Source organism: Phyllobates terribilis, unplaced genomic scaffold (genome assembly GCF_046119375.1).
Source record: "Phyllobates terribilis strain yellow unplaced genomic scaffold, ASM4611937v1 Scaffold_10__3_contigs__length_209671492, whole genome shotgun sequence".
NCBI lineage: Eukaryota > Metazoa > Chordata > Amphibia > Anura > Dendrobatidae > Phyllobates > Phyllobates terribilis.
This window is the reverse complement of record NW_027362770.1, coordinates 62,151,395-62,170,814: the sequence shown is the minus strand read 5'-3', so window position 1 is coordinate 62,170,814 and position 19,420 is coordinate 62,151,395.

Here is a 19,420-nt window from a genome sequence, read left to right as displayed (position 1 = left end):
GGCGGGAAACGACTCCGGACGATGGGAAACTTCTGGAAATGGCGGGAGACTTCTTTTCAAGGTACATACACAATCTTCTTCAGGCACGCAATACCCGCTTGTGGCGGGTTGGTAAAGATCCTGCCGACTACGCCAAAGTTGACGCGCCCCCTGGGTCTGTGTTGTGCAGGGGATACCCGGAGCCGGATCGCTGGGGGTTGTAGTCCTCCGTGGCTGTGACCCGATCCGTGCCCAGGGCGGTCAAACCAGTGGCAGTTTTAGGTAATAACAATGTCCGACTACACCACCCGTGGATTGCGGTCAGTGGGGACCGCCGCTGCGCTGCAGACCACTGAGGCTGATATAGTTTGCGCAGCCGAGTATGGAATAGCTCCCCACGGGAGAAGTATTGCCTCAGGGCAGTTAGTGTGGATGATGGGAGTGATGGTGTGAGCGTCCCAGTACTGATGGTGCGGCGATGAAGCACAGAGACTTGTGGTGCAGTTTCCAATGCTTTACTCACAGTTTTCATCTAGGTCACTTGTGCACATGAAGGACCGCCTGAGCCGTGCTGCGTTCACCAGGCAAGGGGCTCGACCAACTCCCAGGCAATTCCAGAGCGTGGCACAGGGCTCCCTTCTCTTACTTTCTCTGGCCGTCCCCACCAGTGACCCACCTTTGTCCAGCTCCCTCGGGCCTTCTGTTGGCGAAACCTATCTCCGGTTTCCCTGACCCTATGCGGTATGCTTTCCTGGTGGATGCAGTGGGGGGGGGGGGTCGCACCAAGATGTGGTGACGACCTCCGGTCATTGGCTGAGGAATCTGTTGCCTCCACCAATTTGGGTTCCGGTACCCTTCTCTGCCAACCCTTCACCCTGTATCTCCTGGGCATATGGGGTTCCTTCTTTACTCGCGTCTCTGGGCCTCTGTGTTCCTTGCTTCCTTTCTCCTCTGTTCCAGTTCCTTTCTTACTTTCCTTTCCATTCCTTCTCCTCCCTCTCTTTCTGGTGTTTCTGGCCTCCACTCCAGGCCTGCCTCTGGAGCTGGGCCCAGACTGAGCCACACCTCCCTGCCAGCCCTCTCTGGCTGAACTCCTCTCTGAACTGAACTGGACTCTCTCACTCTAAGATGGTGCCCACCTTATATACCTCCCTCTGTGTGTGAGCCCAGGTGACTAGCAACCAATGGGCTCCTACCTATGCCCAGAGACCCACCCCTATCTGCTCCTACACCACTGGGTATTCCACCCCCCACCCCACTCCAGCCAGGGACAGATGCTGTCGTGCCTGCACTTCTGTCTAGTGGGAGCACCGTTGACCTGTCCCTCGGAAATGGGGTGTGTGTAGTGCATGCAGCCTACCGAGTCCTGGTCCACAATCCATCCTTACCCGGGAGTGGAATATCACACCTCTGGTTTGAGGTGCAATACCCCTGTAGCAGCCAAGCCCTCGGGGTGCTACAGATACATTGCATTAATCTAAGTTGCGCAAGTTTGCCGTTATTTCCTCGTCAAGAGATGGCGCGAGTTTGCTTAATGCCAGAGGATCTCACCAGAGCTGATGCTATATGGTTGGCACCCGTAGAAGGGGGAACCATGGACCCTGGAGGTGTCCCTCAGACAAGAAACAGAAAGAGAACCGTTAACGGGGCATCACCTCTTAGAGCAAATGGAGTCTAATCTTACCGAGTTCTCTGCTGGGCAAGTTAGACAGATTGAACAGCTTCCACAGTGGGTGTTTGCACAACATGAAGACGATTTCGGCTGCGCTCGGGGCATTTAACATGAAATACTCACAGGAAATACTTCTCTCAAATGGGAGCTGTATCGCCAGATTCCACCTTAAATGTACCAGGAGGTGAAAGAACTTTTGGCTCATATGTTGCGGAACGGCATTATCCGCGAAAATCAGAGTCCCTGGGCAGCTCCTATTGTACTGGTTCGGAAAAAAGATGGTACCCTGAGATTCTGTGTAGACTATCGGAAGTTGAATGCATGTACAGTTCAGGACTCTTATCTATTACCCCAAATTGAAGAGTCTCCATCTGCGTTAGGAAGTGCTAAATTGTCTTCTCTCGACCTGGCCAGTAGCTAATGGCAGGACCCAGTGGCTCAGAAGGATCGTCCAAAAACTGCCTTTGTCCTTCCTATAGGTTTGTTTGAGTTCAACCGGATGTCATTTGGACTGACAAATGCACCAGGGACTTTCCAAAGATTGATGGAGAGTTATCTTGGGGAAAATTATCAACTTCGAGATTACTTTAATATAGCTTGACGATATAATCATTTATTCCGCCACGTTTGAAGATCATCTCCGACGACTGGAACAAGTGTTGGAACGACTTCAGAGGCATGGATTGAAAATCAAGCCCCGCAAGTGTCATCTCTTCAAGCGGGAGATTGAATATTTGGGGCACACTGTCTAGTGTAGAAGTGTACCCCACCGTGGAGAAAGTAGCGGCAGTGCAGAAGTGGCTGACACCAGTCAACCTAAGGGAGCTGATGGCGTTTCTAGGACTCTCTGGATACTATCGCAGATTCATAAAAGACTTTGCTAAGATTGATGTCCCGCTTAATGAATTGCTGAGAGGAACGGCTAATGGAGCCAAGCTACAGCCTATTTAGTGGGGTCCATGACACAAAGAAGCATTTCAAGCATTGAAAATGGCGCTAATGAATGCCCTAATTCTGGCCTATGCTGATTTTTCACAGCCTTTTGTGTTGCACACTGATGGAAGCTTACATGGAAGGAATATACATATACATACACACACTGCTCAAAAAAATAAAAGGGAGCACTCATAACACATCCTAGATCTAAATGAATGAAATATTCTCATTGAATACTTTGTTCTGTACAAAGTTGAATGTGCGGACAACAAAATCACACAAAAATCATCAATGGAAAATAGAATTAGACTTACCGGTAATTCGGTTTCTAATGACCCACCACGACAGCACCAAAGGAGGAGGATGTCACCCCACCCTAATAGGGACAGGAAACACGAAGAGGTTAAAGAGCCCCTCCCTCATCCTCCTTCCAGTATTTTTTATAAAGGACCACACAAGTATGGATTCTTCAAATTATATTTATTCAAATTAAATGGTTGGCTAAGCAAGCCTGGGAGGGAATTACCAGTGCTGTCGTGGTGGGTTATTAGAAACCGAATTACCGGTAAGTCTAATTCTATTTTCTCCAATAACCCCCCACGATAGCACCAAAGGAGGAGTACCGAAGACTCATGTTTAGGGAGGGACAATGGCCTGAAGCACTTTCCACCCAAAGGCTAAGTCTTTAATGGACATTAAATTAAGTTTGTAATGGTTGGTGAAGGTATGGACCGAGGACCATGTAGCTGCTCCACATATCTGCTCAAGGGAAGCGCTAGCCTTTTCTGCCCAGGAGACGGACATGGCTCTAGTAGAGTGTGCTTTCAGTTTCTCTGGTGGTGAGAGATTCTGGATCTGATATGATTCCACAATTGCTTTCTTGATCCAAGTAGCGATGGTAAACTTTGAGACCTTCTTCCCTCTGTTCTGACCAGATGGCTGAATAAAGAGGTTCTGATCCTTCCTCCAGGCCTCTGTATTTTGGAGGTAGTGAAGAACAACCCGCCTTACATCCAAAGTATGGAATTCTTCTTCCCTTTTATTTTTTGGGTCTTGACAGAAGGAAGGCAGAATTATCTCCTGAGACCTAGGAAAGTCTGAGACTACCTTTGGCAAGAAAGATGGGTCCAGTTGTAGAATAATCCTATCATCAAGGATTCTCAGATATGGGTCATTCACTGAGAAGGCCTGGATTTCTCCCACGCTCCTGACAGTGGTAATCGCTGCTAGAAATGTTTTCCAGGCTAATTTATCAAGCTCTATTGAGGCCAAAGGTTCAAATGGTGGTAGTGTCAGACCTTTAAGGATGATATTAATATCCCAGGAGGGAACGTGGTTGATTATTCAGGCACCCAGATGAGTAGCTGCTGTCATGAACCTTTTTACCCATAGGTGTTCGGCTAGGCTCTGGTCGAAATAGATACTCAGCGCCGCGATCTGAACCTTGAGGGTGCTGGGTCTAAGGCCTTTTTCCAGCCCCTCTTGTAGAAAAACCAAGATCTGGGTCATGTCAGGATGCCGAAGATCTGGTATATTTGGTTTATACCATGTTAGGAAGGTCTTCCATATCTTGCTGTATATGGAGTTTGTGATTTATTTCCTACTTTTTTGTAGGGTATGAATTACTCGGTCTGAGTCCTTTTGCCTTCAGGATTGTGAACTCAGAAGCCAAGCCGCTAGATGGAGGTTTTCTGGATCTGGATGGAGTATTGGACCCTGATGGAAAAGGTTTTTGATTGCTGGCAGAATGAGGGGTCCTTCTATGCTTAAACTGTTTAGTGCGCAGAACCAGCTCCTTTTGGGCCAAAGTGGGGCTATCAAAATTATTTTGACCTCCTCGGTCCTTACTTTCTGTAAGGTCCTGGGTAGCAATGGAATTGGGGGAAAAGCGTAAGCCAGATGGAAATGCCACGGGTGAGCGAATGCATCTATCCCCAGGCATACGTCGTCTGGATCTAGGGAGAAGAATTTTTCTGCCTTGGTGTTCTGGCATCTTGCAAAGAGGTCCACCTCCGGACGACCCCATTGTCTGCTCAGCATGTGGAAAATGTCTGAGTCCAGCTCCCATTCCCCCGGATGGATATTCCTTCTGCTCCGAAAATCGGCCTCGATGTTGTCTGAGCCTTTTATGAGCAGACCTGATAAGGAACGAAGATGCCTTTCCGCCCAGAAGAATATTCTTGCTAAGATACTTTTTAGATTCTCGTATCTTGTACTCCCTTGATGGGACAGGTGAGCTACGGTAGTCATGTTGTCTGAATAGACTTTTAAGTGTTTGCCCATAATGATTGGAGCCGACATTTTGAGTGTCTCCTCCACTGTCTTTAACTTGCGGAAGTTGGAAGATCTCCTGCTGGTCTCTTCTGTCCAGACCCCTTCGAAGGGGGTCTGAGCAATGACCGCACCCCATCCCGTCTTGCTGGCATCTACAGTGACTGTTTCATGGGCTGAGCCACCATGACAGGGATGTTTTCACATAATGAGGGATCATGATCTTCCTGTTTAGGGAGTCTGGGGATCTGTCCCACTGTGCAAGAATATGGGTTTTCAATACCCTGGTGTGAGCCTGAGCCCAGGCTACGGACTGGATGCAGGCTGTCATGGAGCCGAGGGTTGACATGGCAAACCTTAGGGACACCCTGTTCAGGGTCATCAGTTTCGATATCTTGGATCTCAAAAGTATCCGTTTGTCCTTTGGTAGGAAGGAAGTTTGTTTGGCGGAGTCTAGTAGAACACCCAGGAACGTTTTTCTGTGGCAGTGACCAGGTCTGACTTTTGATGATTGTTCTTTGTAGATCTTCCTGGAGTGCTTCCACCGAGGGACCTACTAGTAAGAAGTCGGCGAGGTAGGGAATGATTTTTATCTTTTCTGATTGAAGAGACTACCTCGGACATAATTTTGGTAAATATTCTTGGTGCTGAGGATATCCCGAACGGCAATACGTTGAATTGCAAATGTAACGTTTGCTCCTCTTGAACCACTGCAAACCTTAGAAATTTCTGGTATGTTGGATGTATAGTGACGTGATAGTATGCGTCCTGTAAGTCGATGGTTGCCGTCATATATCCTTGTCCTATCAAGGGAACTGCTGATCTGATGGACTCCATTTTGAATTTTCTGTAGATGATGTATTGGTTTAGGGGTTTCAGATTTATTATTATTCTGTAGGTGCCGTTTGGTTTCCTTATCATAAACAGGTGTGAGTAGTGGCCTGTGTGTCTTTCTGTTTTTGGGACCAGTGAAATAGCCCCCAAGGATAGTAGGTTTTTTAGGCCGGACATCAGTGCGGTCTTTAATCTCGGGGAGGTTAGACGAGTTATCCTTACTTTTCTTGGAGGATGAGGAGAATTCGATCTTTACCCATTCTTGAATTACCTTCAAGACCCATTGACTGGAGCAGCTCTTTTGCATTGGGGAAGGTATTTCATGATTCGTCCCCCCACTGCTCTGGCGTCACCGCTTCTGTTGTCGCTGTTCTTTTGGGAAAAAAATATTTCTGTCTTTCCCCCCTTTGGGGGTAGCTCCATCGACCGGACTTGTCTTTCCCCTTGTACTGGGGATTCTGTTCCCGAGGGGGGCGAAAGGGGGTCTTCTTGTAGTGTCTGGGTTCAGGCAGGGATTTCTTTTTATCAGCCGCCTTCTCCAGGAGGTCGTCAAGGGCTTGGCCAAACATATATTCTCCCCTGAAGAGAATGGAAGAAAGTTTTATTTTAGAGGCCACGTCACTGTTCCACGATTTCAGCCATAGTGCTCACCTTGTGGAGTTCGATAGGACTGCGTCCCTGGAGGTTACCCTCACAGATTCCGCTGAAGCATCCACCAGAAAGTCAGTGGTCTTCTGCAGTAAAGGTAGGGAAGCTTGTATCTCCTCTCTGGATGTGCCCATAGCCAGATGATCTTCAAGCTGGTTGAGCCATCTTGACATGGACTGTGCAACACACGTTGAGACTACGTTTGTGTTCAGAAGGACTGCTGATGTTTCCCTGGATTTTCTGAGAAGGCTGTCCATCTTGCGGTCCAGAGGATCCTTTAGTTGCGACGAGTCCTCGAATGGCAATACTGTCTTTTTAGCGACTCTACCTGAATATCGACCTTAGGTATTTCAGTCCAACATTTTGAGGTTTCTTCATCTACCGGAAACCTGTCTTTCAATTCTGCTGGTGTATTCAGTTGTCTTTCAGTATTTTCCCATTCGTCCAGGATTAGATCCTGAATGTTTTTATGCATCGGGAACACCATCTTTTTCTTTGAGCGGAGACCACCGAACATCTCTTCCTGGACTGATCTAGTGGGCTTCTCTTCTTCCACTTACATCGTTCTTCTTACTGCTGAGAGGAGGTCTTCCAAAAATTCCATTGAAAAATAATATTTCTTATTTTCCAGACCTTCCTCTGCTGGGCTGAGTTCACCTTCCTCTATAAGGTCTTCTGGAAAGGATACTTCGTCCTGGGAGTCCGAGTCTCTTTTTTCTTCCAGGGAAATCTTCCTCTTTTTAGCCTTTGGAGGCGAATCAGAAGTGGATAGGGAAAAGGAGGCCAATGAAGACTGAACCTCCTGACGGACTATCCCTTTAATTTCGTCTATGAGGACGACTGCTCTTCCCTAATAATCTTCTCCGTGCATTTCTGGCATAAATATCTCTTGCTTGAAGAAGATAATTTTTTTGAACATATAGCACATTTCCGGCTAGATTTATTTCCTGGTGCAGGATCCTTGTCCCCCTAAAAAAGAGGGAGAAGGGTAATTAATGTATCAATTCTAACCTGCACCTAGGAAAGGACCCCCAGTGCCAGACGTACTGGGACTGGAATTGCGCTGGGCTCCGCAGACATGGAGAAGGTAAATTCCTGACCATCCAGTGTAAAAATGAAAAACGGATTAGGTCCTACCTTAGATGTCTTCAGTCCAGGGCTCTTACATAAGTGACTGGACTCAGCACTCTCCCTCTTTCCCTGGGGAGGGGGGTGGCAAGGTTCCTCCCCCTTGGTCAAATTGGTGAAGCAGGAACACCTGCAATCACCTGCGGGGTTATTTATTATTCCTTTTTTTTTTTTTTTTTTTTTACTGCCGAGATACCCGGAAGTGACCTAAGGGACCCTTTTTCGGCATCCCATGTCACTTTCCGGCCTTTCCCAAGTTCTTGCGTTCCAGGGTGGAACGCACACCGGAAGTGACGTCATCAGCGGTCCGCGTCACTTCCGGGATCCAGCGCGCGTCTCTCCACTATGGAGACCGCCGGAGGCCGCCGTGAGAGGGGGGAGGAGCGGGGCTGGAGAGCTCGAGGAGACCTCCAGACCGACACCCACCGGACCTTACCCGCAGGCGCGGACTCGGTGGGGACAGGGGTCCTGAGTCCCGGAGGAGACGGGAGCAGCATAAGGCGAGGAGGAGAAAAAACTGCCCGGTCCCAGCTGCCCGGCTTAAAAGGTATGCTGGGTGTCTGCCGCTGGCACAGAACACCCTGGATGACCTCTTCATCCCAATAGGGACAGGAAAAAACACTGGAGGGAGGATGAGGGAGGGGCTATTTAACCTCTTCGTGTTTCCTGTCCCTATTAGGGTGGGGTGACATCCTCCTACTTAGGTGCTGTCGTGGGGGGTTATTGGAGAAATCAAAATTAACCAATGGAGGCCTGGATTTGGAGTCACCCCCAAAATTAAAGTGGAAAAACACACTACAGGCTGATCCAACTTTGATGTAATGTCCTTAAAACAAGTCAAAATGAGTCTCAGTATTGTGTGTGGCCTCCATGTGCCTGTAAGTCCTCCCTACACTGCCTGGGCATGCTCCTGATGAGGTTGCGGATGGTCTCCTGTGGGATCTCCTTCCAGACCTGGACTAAAGCATCCGCCAACTCCTGGACAGTCTGTGGTGCAGATGTGCTCATTCGGATTCAGATCTGGGGAACAGGCGGGCCAGTCCATAGCTTCAATGCCTTCATCTTGCAGGAACTGCTGACACACTCCAACCACATGAGGTCTGGCATTGTCCTGCATTAGGAGGAACCCAGGGCCAATTGCACCAGCATATGGTCTCACAAGGGGTCTGAGGATCTCATCTCGGTACCTAATGGCAGTCAGGCTACCTCTGGCGAGCACATGGAGGGCTGTGCGGCCCTCCAAAGAAATGCCACCCCACACCATTACTGACTCACTGCCAAACCGGTCATGCTGAAGGATGTTGCAGGCAGCAGATCGCTCTCCATGGCATCTCCAGACTCTGGCACGTCTGTCACATGTGTGAACCTGCTTACATCTGTGAAGAGCACAGGGCACCAGTGGCGACTTTGCCAATCCTGGTGATCAGTGGCAAATGCCAAGCATCCTGCACGGTGTTTGGCTGTGGGCACAACCCCCATCTGTGGATGTCGGGCCCTCATGCCACCCTCATGGAGGAGTCGGTTTCTAACCGTTTGTGCAGACACATGCACATTTGTGACCTGCTGGAGGTCATTTTGCAGGGCTCTGGCAGTGCTCCTCCTGTTCCACATTGCACAAAGGCAGAGGTAGGGGTCCTGCTGCTAGGTTGTTGCCCTCCTACGGCCCCCTCAACGTCTCCTGGTGTACTGGGCTGTCTCCTGGTAGCGCCTCCAGCCTGTGGACTCTACACTGACAGACACAGCAAACCTTCTTGCCACAGCTCGCATTGATATGCCATCCTGGATGAGCAGCACTACCTGAGCAACTTCTGGGGGTTGTAGAGTCCGTCTCATGCTACCACGAGTGTGAAAGCACAACCAACATTCAAAAGTGACCAAAACATCAGCCAGAAAGCATTGGTACTGAGATGTGGTCTGTGGTCCCCACCTGCAGAACCACTCCTTTATTGAGGGTGTCTTGATAATTGCCAATAATTTTTATCTATTGTCTATTCCATTTGCACCACAGCATGTGAAATTGATTGTCAGTGTTGCTTCCTAAGTGGACAGTTTGATTTCACAGAAGTTTGATTTACTAGGAGTTATATTCTGTTTAAGTGTTCCCTTTATGTTTTTGAGCAGTGTACTATGTGGTGGCTCTGTGAAGACTGTGTGAGTGAACATTACACAGTGGGAGAGGGTATGTGGGGACATCATACTGTGACGGGACACATTTCTGTTTGAGGTGTGTGTGGACATCATACTGCATGAGGATACATTACCCAATGAGAGGGTTTGTGGGGACATCATACTGTGCGTGGACATCATAACATGTTACGAGCAGGGTAGGAACATCATACTGTGTGGAGGGACATCATATTGTGTTGTGAGCTGTTGATAAAAGGTACAAAGGCCGAATAATTTGCTGCTTTATATAAACCTTACAAAAAGCAGTAAATTATATGTTTTTATTAGCTGCTACATAGAAAAACAATTCACATGTATTAACAGTAGCAGCGAGTCACTAGACTTAATTCTGCTCAAAATTAATATGAAACAATAACAATAAGCAGAATTAAGTTTGGCCAGATGGTTTGGCCATTCACAACAGTAACGGTCTTTGATATGGTCCCTTGGAAAATTAGTTGCCTACTAGTGATGCACGAACGTGCTCCGATAAGGGGTTATCGGAGTACGCTTGGGTGCTAACCGAGTATCTTCGGCGTATTTGAAAAAATAGGTTGGAGTCGCCACGGCTGCATGACTTGCGGCTGTTTGACAGCTGCAACAAATGCAAGGATTTCCTAACAAACAGGCAATCCCTGCATGTGTTGCAGCTGTCGAACAGCCACAAGACATGCAGCCACAGTGAATCCAACCTATTTTTTGAGCATGAGGAAGACACTTGGTTAGCACCCGAGCATACTCTTATAACCCCTTTTCCGAGCACATTCGCGCATCACTATTGCCCACCCCTGCTCTAACACATACTGGAGTTTTGGGGAAATTATAAACCAATGTATCTTTCTATTCTCACAAGCCGTTGAGTGAATATGAGAAACATCTAAGTTGGAGTTAAGGCTGTTCTAATTTTAGAAGCCTGTAGGGGCATCACACTGTGTGGGAGAATGTACTTTGGGAACATAATGCTGTCTGTGGGGGGTACTGTAGGGGCATCATACCACATATAGGGGAATGTACTTTGGGGCCATCATTCTGTGAATGGGCAACTATGTGGGTGTCATATCGTGAATGGGGGCTGTGGAAACTTTGTATTTGTGCGAGAAGCTTTGAGAGCATCTTACTGTGTAATGGGTTCAAATGGGCATCAAAATGTGCATGGTTGAATACTGTGGGGGCATAATATGTGTGAGTGGCTGTGAGGTCATCATACTATGTGGGGGGTCACTATGGGCATCATTGTGAGGGGCAGTATGGGGGCCATTAAAGGGGTATTGTAATGTGTAACAACATAAATGGACTTCACTAGGAGAAATGTTTCTGAGTGGGCACATATAATGGTTTGGGCAAGGTTATGGGAAGTGATATAGCGTAAAACCAAAAATTGCTGCAGTATCATGGGTATGCTATGGATAGGATGTGTGATAATCGTAAACATGTGTTACCTGGGTTGTGCGACCACTCAAATGTGTTTACCTCTCTTTCTACACAAAGCTTTCAACTGCATTTCCTGACTGATATAGAGAAGAGCTCACATTCAGTTGCACAAATTATGGTAAAATGTATCTGACATTTTTCTCTATTAGTGTTTCATCAAAATTATGATTTGATTACAACTAAGGTCAGGTTAAGGTGGGCAAATTTCATTGTCCATGTATGGGCCACAATGACTGAGAACTTACAGCCTCATATGTGTCACCAGATACCTGCAACCTTAAGAATCAGCAGACAAGTCAGTAGATAAGTGCAGATGCGTCAGAGTTGTAATTAGTGATGAGCGAGTGTGCTCACTAATGCTCAGTATTCGCCCGAGCATCTCACTGCTCGAGATGCTCGGCGAGTATTTCCGGGTTGCTCAGGCGGGAGCTCGGGTCCCTGCCCTGCATGTTTGGTGACCTTTAGAGAGCCAATGAACAAGCAGGGATTGCTTGCCACTGAAAAAAAGTTGAAAAAAACAGCTTCCAAAAGTGCAAATATTTATTGAAACAAATCCACGCAGTTTAAAAATTTCCAAATTACATCGGGGAATCTCACATAGAAAAAACGCAATGTGTTTCGAACACAGAGCTGTGTTCTTTGATTGCTTGCCACTCACTGTAATGCCGTAGCCATGTTGGTTATTACAGTGAATGGCTGGCCGCATAACGTCATCGTGTTTTTATAAGACCTGGTGCCGCCATGCTCGTCACTGTCTACCCTCGAAACAGGCAGAGTAGGGAGAACTACTGCTGTGTCAGGGAGAGATTTGCTTGTTTATAGTTAGTATAGGTATTCCACAGCATATGTATATATTCATCTGAACTAACAGTCCTTCTGAGGACTAATCCAGCTGCATATATTCAGTGGTGATAGCAGGAGTTAGACAGGCAGGGTATGTGGCAGACTGCAGTGCATATAGCACAAGAGGGTCCATTGCACATTCTGTCTGCAGCTGCTTTTGTTACAGATATTTTTAGACATAGCCCCAGATATCACGGTCAGGGCTATTTTTTTTTTATCTTCATCCTGGCTATTTGCTTAAAAAGCAAGGTAGGCAGGGTATGTGACAGACTGCAGTGTATACAGCACAAGAGGGTCCATTGCACATTCTGACTGATCCTGCTATTACAAATATTTGTAGACGTAGCCCCAGGTATCAGGGCTAATTTTTTTTTTCTTAATCCTGATTATTTGCTTAAAAAGCAAGCCACCATTTTTCTGCTCCATTTGCTTCTTAGCACTGCAGTGCTAAGAATACAACCAGATATTTTCCATGTTACAGCGATAAAAATCCAGAAATTTGAACTGAACATAGAAAATAATGGCCGTCATTTCCATTTTGTTGCAGTGTGTCAGTGAAGCTATTCACATGAAGGTCACTGTGAATAATAGTATTAGGAAACTATAGGCCTGCTTTTAAAAACCGTTGTTCTCCATCAGAGGTATGACATAACTGTGGTCCAAAATCAGCCATTTCTGGCATCCATTTCCATTTTGTTGCAGTGTGTCAGTGAAGCTATTCACACAAAGGTCGCTGTGAAGAATAGTATGGGTAAACTACAGGCCCGCTATTTAAACCTGTGGTTCTCCGTCAGACGTATCACATATAACTGCGTTCCAAAATCAGCCATTTCTGGCATCCATTTCCATTTTGTTGAAGTGTGTCTGTGAATTTATTACCACAAGGTCACTGTGAAGAATAGTATGGGTAAACTACAGGCCCGCTATTTAAACCTGTGGTTCTCCATCAGACGTATCACATATAACTGCGTTCCAAAATCAGCCATTTCTGGCATCCATTTCCATTTTGTTGCAGTGTGTCAGTGAAGCTATTCACATGAAGGTCGCTGTGAAGAATAGTATGGGTAAACTACAGGCCCGCTATTTAAACCTGTGGTTCTCCGTCAGACGTATCACATATAACTGCGTTCCAAAATCAGCCATTTCTGGCATCCATTTCCATTTTGTTGAAGTGTGTCTGTGAATTTATTACCACAAGGTCGCTGTGAAGAATAGTATGGGTAAACTACAGGCCCGCTATTTAAACCTGTGGTTCTCCGTCAGACGTATCACATATAACTGCGTTCCAAAATCAGCCATTTCTGGCTTCTCTATTTCCATTTTGTTTCAGTGTGTCAGTGAAGCTATTCACAAAAGGTCGCTGTGAAGTATAGAAACCTACAGGCCAGCTATTTCAAACCGTGGTTGTCCGTCAGACGTATCACATATAACTGCGGTTCAAATCCAGCCATTGCAGTGAACGTGGAAAATATTGTCGTCCATTTAAAATGGGCAAGGTGTGTGGCAAGGGATGGGGAAGTGGACATGATGGTGATGGTGCATGCAGAGGCCGAGGCCGTGGGCAAGCTGAAATTGTGCCACAACAAACACCCACATCTTGTCACTCAACCTTCCTGTCCCAACTACTAAAGGCCTGCAGAAAACCACTATTGAACCCACAGCAATGTCAATAGGTTGTTGGTTGGATAGCAGACAATGCTTCCTGTCACTTTGCCACCACCACCACCGTCTTCCACACGGTCAAATCTCAGAAGCCGCGAGTCTGGACCGCATATTCCTCACCCTGATCCTCCTTCCTCCCACCATGCCGAGACAACTTATGCCACACTTGGACACTCAGAAGAGCTGCTCACTTTTCCATTTATAGATTCGGGCCTCTTGTCCGGCCAGCTTCAAGCGAGTCAAGAAGAGAATGCATGTAGCAATGCCCATATATTTGAACAGCCACAGCCACACAAAAGGCAACGGTGGGAAAGTGCAATTACTGTTGCAAGAGGTGGATGATGAGACATTTGCCAGAAAGTCAAAAGGAGGACCAGCGTGTGGAGGTGGAAGACGAGTGGTGTATGATATAGTAACTTACCCAACCTGGTAGGGGGACATACAGAGCAAGCACAACAGCACACAAGGGAAGAGAGGCATAGCACCCCAACAGGCAGGAAGAAGTAGTGTGGTGGCCGCAGACACAAGACGGGAAAGTGTTCCCCGTAACACCAACACGACGGAAGTTGCCAGTACAACTGTTAATCAGACTCGGGTAGACCTGTTTTTTTAAAGACTCTGCAGATAACCCCCAAAAGGCCATTTGCATCACCTGCCAGGCCAGCATCAGCAAGGGTAGTTAAACCAGCAGCCTGACCACCACAAGCATGATCAGGCACATGGCAGCAAAGCACCCGATGAAGTTGGCCAAACTCCAGGGTCCAGAAACAGTGTCTGCGGATGACACCACTGCTTCTTCCGCTGTTGTGCGTGCACGTTAATCCCCTGTCCATGGCGCATGCAAAGATGCCTCCCGCCCTGCACCTGTCGTTGCACACTCTCAACTAGCACCATCTGCAAGCACGTCCTTGTCCCAGCGCAGCGTTTAGTTGTCCCTACCCCAGACCTTGGAATGCAAGCGCAAATATGCAGCCAATGCCCCACAGGCCACACTACTAAATTCACACATTTCACGAATGCTTGTGCTTGAAATTTAGCCTTTTAGGCTCGTGGAGATGGAAGCTTTCCGCAACCTGATGGTTGTAGCCGTTCCTCGGTACTAGGTCCCCAGCCGCCACTTTCTCCCGGTGTGCCATCCCTGCATTACACAAGCATGTGTCCCTCAATAACGCAGTTACTGGGAAAGTCCACCTAACCACGGAAACGTCGACAAGTGCTTGTGGGCAAGGACGCTAAATCTAGCTAATGGCACACTGGGTTAATATGGTGGAAGCCGGGACCCAGTCAGACCTTGGGAAGAAACATCCTCCTGAGGCTGAGAATAGTGGGTCCTGGGTCAATCAGGGTTTCCCCCACATCCTACAGCTCCTGCACCTCCTATTCTTCAGCCTCCATCTCCAAAATAGCCACAAAAGTAACAAGCTGGAAGCACTGCCGCACTGCCTAGGCCAAGTGGCAACAGGCTGTGTTGAAGCTAATATGCTTTGGTGAAAAACCGCACAATGCTGAAGAGTTGTGAACAGCTCTGAAAGAGCAGGCAGATCTGTGTCTGACACCGCTGACCCTACAGCTAGGCATGGTCATGTGTGAAAATGGCCAGAACCTTGGTGGCGGATCTGAAGCTATGCGAACTCACACATACAATGCCTGGCCCATGTGCTTAACCTCGTGGTTCAGTGGTTTCTCAATTCCTAACTAAATCTGCCAGATCTGTTTGTCAAAAGTACGCTGCGTGTGTGCCCATTTTATAAAGTCAGCTACAGGTTCCACCGCCCTTGCCGTGCTTCAGCAGCATTTGCAGCTTCCAGATCACTGACTGGTGTGCGATATCCCCATGCGTTTTAACTCTACATTGCAGATGTTGGGAAGGATTTGTGAGCAGAAGAGGGCAGTTGTTGAGTACCAGCATCAACAAGGCCGTCGGTATTCAGTTCAGACTCCACACATAAGACCTCAGGAGTGGACATGGATGTCAGACATATGTACCATCCTCTAAAACTTTGAGGACACCACCAAGATGGTGAGCGGCAATGACTATAATTAGAATCACCATCCTGTTTCTGTCTTCTGAAATGCTCTCTTCTCACAATTAAAGAGGATGCATTGCAGGCAGAGGATGATGAGATGGAGCATGGAACCAAACAGGGTGATTTTACACAGTCCAGCCTCATCTCATCGCAACATGGATTGGGTGACAATGAGGAAGAGGAGGAGGAGGAAGAACAGGAGCTAGTTTCCTGCGCTATAGACGGTACTTCCTGCCCAACTGTCATACCATCTGTTCAGTGTGGATGGCCTGAGAAAAGGGAGGAGGAGGAGAGCATGGTCAGTCGTCCTCTTGGTGAGGACACCGAAGTCTTGCCTGTTAGCGTTTATTTTACACTGCCTTTCCCGTGACCCTCGCATTGTCCAAATTTTGGGTGACAGTTATTACAGGTTGGTGACACTTCTAGACCCACGCTACAAGGAGAACTTTCTATCTCTTATTCCTACAGGCCTAATAAAATGGGGCAGTAAGGGAAGGCCCTTTTGTTGAATTATTAAAAAATTTCCATCTTAAAACGCTGGTGGCAGAGGTCACAGTTCATTGTACAAATCAAGGAGCACAGTCGAGAGAGACAAATCCAATGCAGCAGAGGCAGTGGAACTGTCAAAATTCTGGGACAGTCTTCTCAGACCCTCCCATTGCACAGGCCATGAGGCGCGGGGTACTCTCACAAGGAGGGAAAAGTTTGGGAAGATGAAGTACCTGGCCGAAGTACCAACTTCCGTACCAATTATTGGGTATCCAAGCTGGACACGTGGCTCTCTACGCCTTGGAGGTCCTGTCTTGCCACTAGCATTTTGTCAGAGCGTGTTTTTAGTGCTGCTGGTGGAATTCTAACCAATAGGCGCATCCGCCTGTCAACTGAAAATGCTGACAGGCTGACTCTTATAAAAACAAACAAGGGCTGGATTGGGCCAGACTTCTCAACACCACCGAATGATAGCAGTGTAACAAACTCAAATACAGTGTCTCTTTTTCAGGAGGTCTAACTCTATTCCCATGAACCTCTGCCTTCACACCCAGACATGGGTATATGCTTCCTGATTTTGTCTATTTGCTCTTGTCCTCCTTCTCATCCTCCACTACATCACCACCATATATACAATATCACCATATCTACGTCTCTTGCAAAGGGCTTTGGCGTGCCTCTAAATTTTTGGCAGCCGATGAATTGACTGCATAGGCAAACAATATGGGAGACCCACTTCCTAATAATGGGAGCATTTTTTTCAGGAGGCCCTCCTCTACGTCACTTTTAAGGGGCATTGGAGTGCCTCCAAATTTTTGGCAGCCATTGTAGTCACTACACACAAGAACAGTATGGGAGACCCACTAGTTTCTAATGGGAACATGTCATTACTGTAGCCCACCTCTATGTGTCTTGAAATTGTTATTGGGGTTTTTCCCAAATTCTTGCAGCCGTTGTACTGACTGCATACCCTTTAACTGTATAGCAGAACCGCTCTTTTCTAGGAACATGTCGTTACTGAGGCCCACCTCTATCCTTTATAATGGGAACATTTTTTTTACTGAGGCCCTCCTCTGTCTCTTCAGGGGTATCGGGGAGTGTCCAAATTTTTGTCAGCCTAAAAATAACAGTATAGAATACCCACTCGCTAGTAATGGGATCAACAAAGCATAGTCGGCTAATTGCTCTCCAACAATAGCAAGGGCCGACTGCTGGCCCTTTAAGAATATTAAGGGCTGCCTGATGGCCCTATAAAAATAAACTTTGTGACTTTCAGAGTCCCTCCTTCATAAATGAAACAGCGTTTGTCTGATCATGTCTCACACCCCACATGACCAGGTAAGGTAGCAAAATTTTAATGACATTTACCGGTGAATGTATTTTTCACCATTGAAAGCAATGCAAAAGTGCAAAAACGCATCAAAAACGCTACATGTGAACATAGCCCAAAGAATGGAGGAGCATTTTTGTTTTTGGTTATTTATTTTGCCTTATATACATCATTACCCTGGAAAGGATGTTCCTTAACATATTTCCCAGGAAAATCCATTTTGGTTTCGTTTTTGTAAGTTTTATTTTGAGTCCGTAAAAGTGGCGTAATACCTCTGACAACATTGCTGACAGCAGTGACTTAGGAATCAGAGATGCTTCCAGGTGTCTTCCTCATGCTGTTCCCATATCATTTGAGCACTGTTCCCATTGATTTGGGCAATTTATAGGCTTACATTAGGCTCGCTGCTTGGGTCGAGCACTTGAGCATTCCAATTTACAATAGGGTCAACTGCACGTTCGGTCTGCTACTGCTCTTACAGATATCTGTAGACATAGTCCCAGATATAAGAGACGGGGCTAATTTTTATTTTGATCTATTCTTAATCCTGATTATTTTCTAAAAAAGTCCAACATTTTACTGCTCCATTTCCTTTTTAGCACATCAGAATACAGCCAGATCTTTTCCATCATCAGACATGATCTCATATTACAGCGATAAAAATCCAGAAATTTGTAGTGAACATGGAAAATATTGTCATCAATTTACAGTTTGGCAGTGGCATGTCAGTGAGGCTATTCACACGTGGTCGCTGGAAATGGGAAACTACAAGCCTTCTATTTAAAACCGTGGGCGTCCGTCAGACATATCACATATAACTGTGGTACAAATCCAGCCATTTGTAGCTACCGTGGAAAATATTGTCTTTCATTTACCGTTTGTAGCAGTGTGTCAGTGAAGCTATTCACAAGTGGTCACTGTGAAAGATAGGAAACTACAAGGCCACTATTTAAAATTGTAAAGAAAGGAGAGAACAAGGCGCAATGGGTGACTCAGTATTGCAATTGTAGAGGGGTGTGGGGATGGCTACTAACCTTATGAAGTTGTGCACCTCTGCACAACCCCAGTGTAAAGCTCCACAAGCTCCGCTCTGTTGGTGGCTGTCATCTAATTCCAGCGGCGTTCACAGATCCTGATCTCTTGATGGTATATCACGTGGTCAGGTTAGTGGCATGTAATGCCGAGATAGACGCCCAGCTTCACCAACACCCCCGGCAACATTCCGGAGGGGTTAAGGCAGCGCAGCTTGGAAAACCAGGGTAGTGATTCTAATTAAATTGCTCCCACAGGTGAAAAAACAATAGGTTAAAGGCAGCTCTACCGCACCCCAACAGGGGGAAAAGGACAATCAGTGAATATGAATAGCGGTACCAGAGCGCCAATAACAGGGCAAAAATATTAAAAGGACTAATTTATTAATACACACACACACACACACACACACACACAACGCGTTTCGGTGGACACAGCCACCTTCATCAGGTGTGACAAGCAGCAAACAATTGATCCTTATATACATTTGACTAGATATACAATTACTTAAAAGGGGTGGGGCCAGATACAGAGTAATACTTCTATATTAACCCCTTGAGTTCATATATGCTCAATAGAGTAAAAAGGATTGCTATAAATTAATGCCTAATGAAGCATAAAGGGTTCTTATAAAAAGGATTCACTGTATAAAAACTTGTGAATCCTATAATCATAAATAATAATTTTTACATACAACATAAAACAATATATAAATATAAAGTTATAAAATTACAATCAGTTTCTATCATTATAAGTAGGGAAAAGTAGACAAAGAAAGGAAAGGGAAAAAAAAAAAAATAATCAAAAAAAAAAAATTTTTTAGAAAAAAAAATAAATAAATAAAATAAAATAAAAAAAAAATTATTCCCCAAAAAAAAAAAAAAAACCACAGAACAAAGTGAAATTATTAAATGGGACAGCTGGACAGAAAGACAATCCTTGACCTAACAAGGATTGTTCAGCTTCAGATAG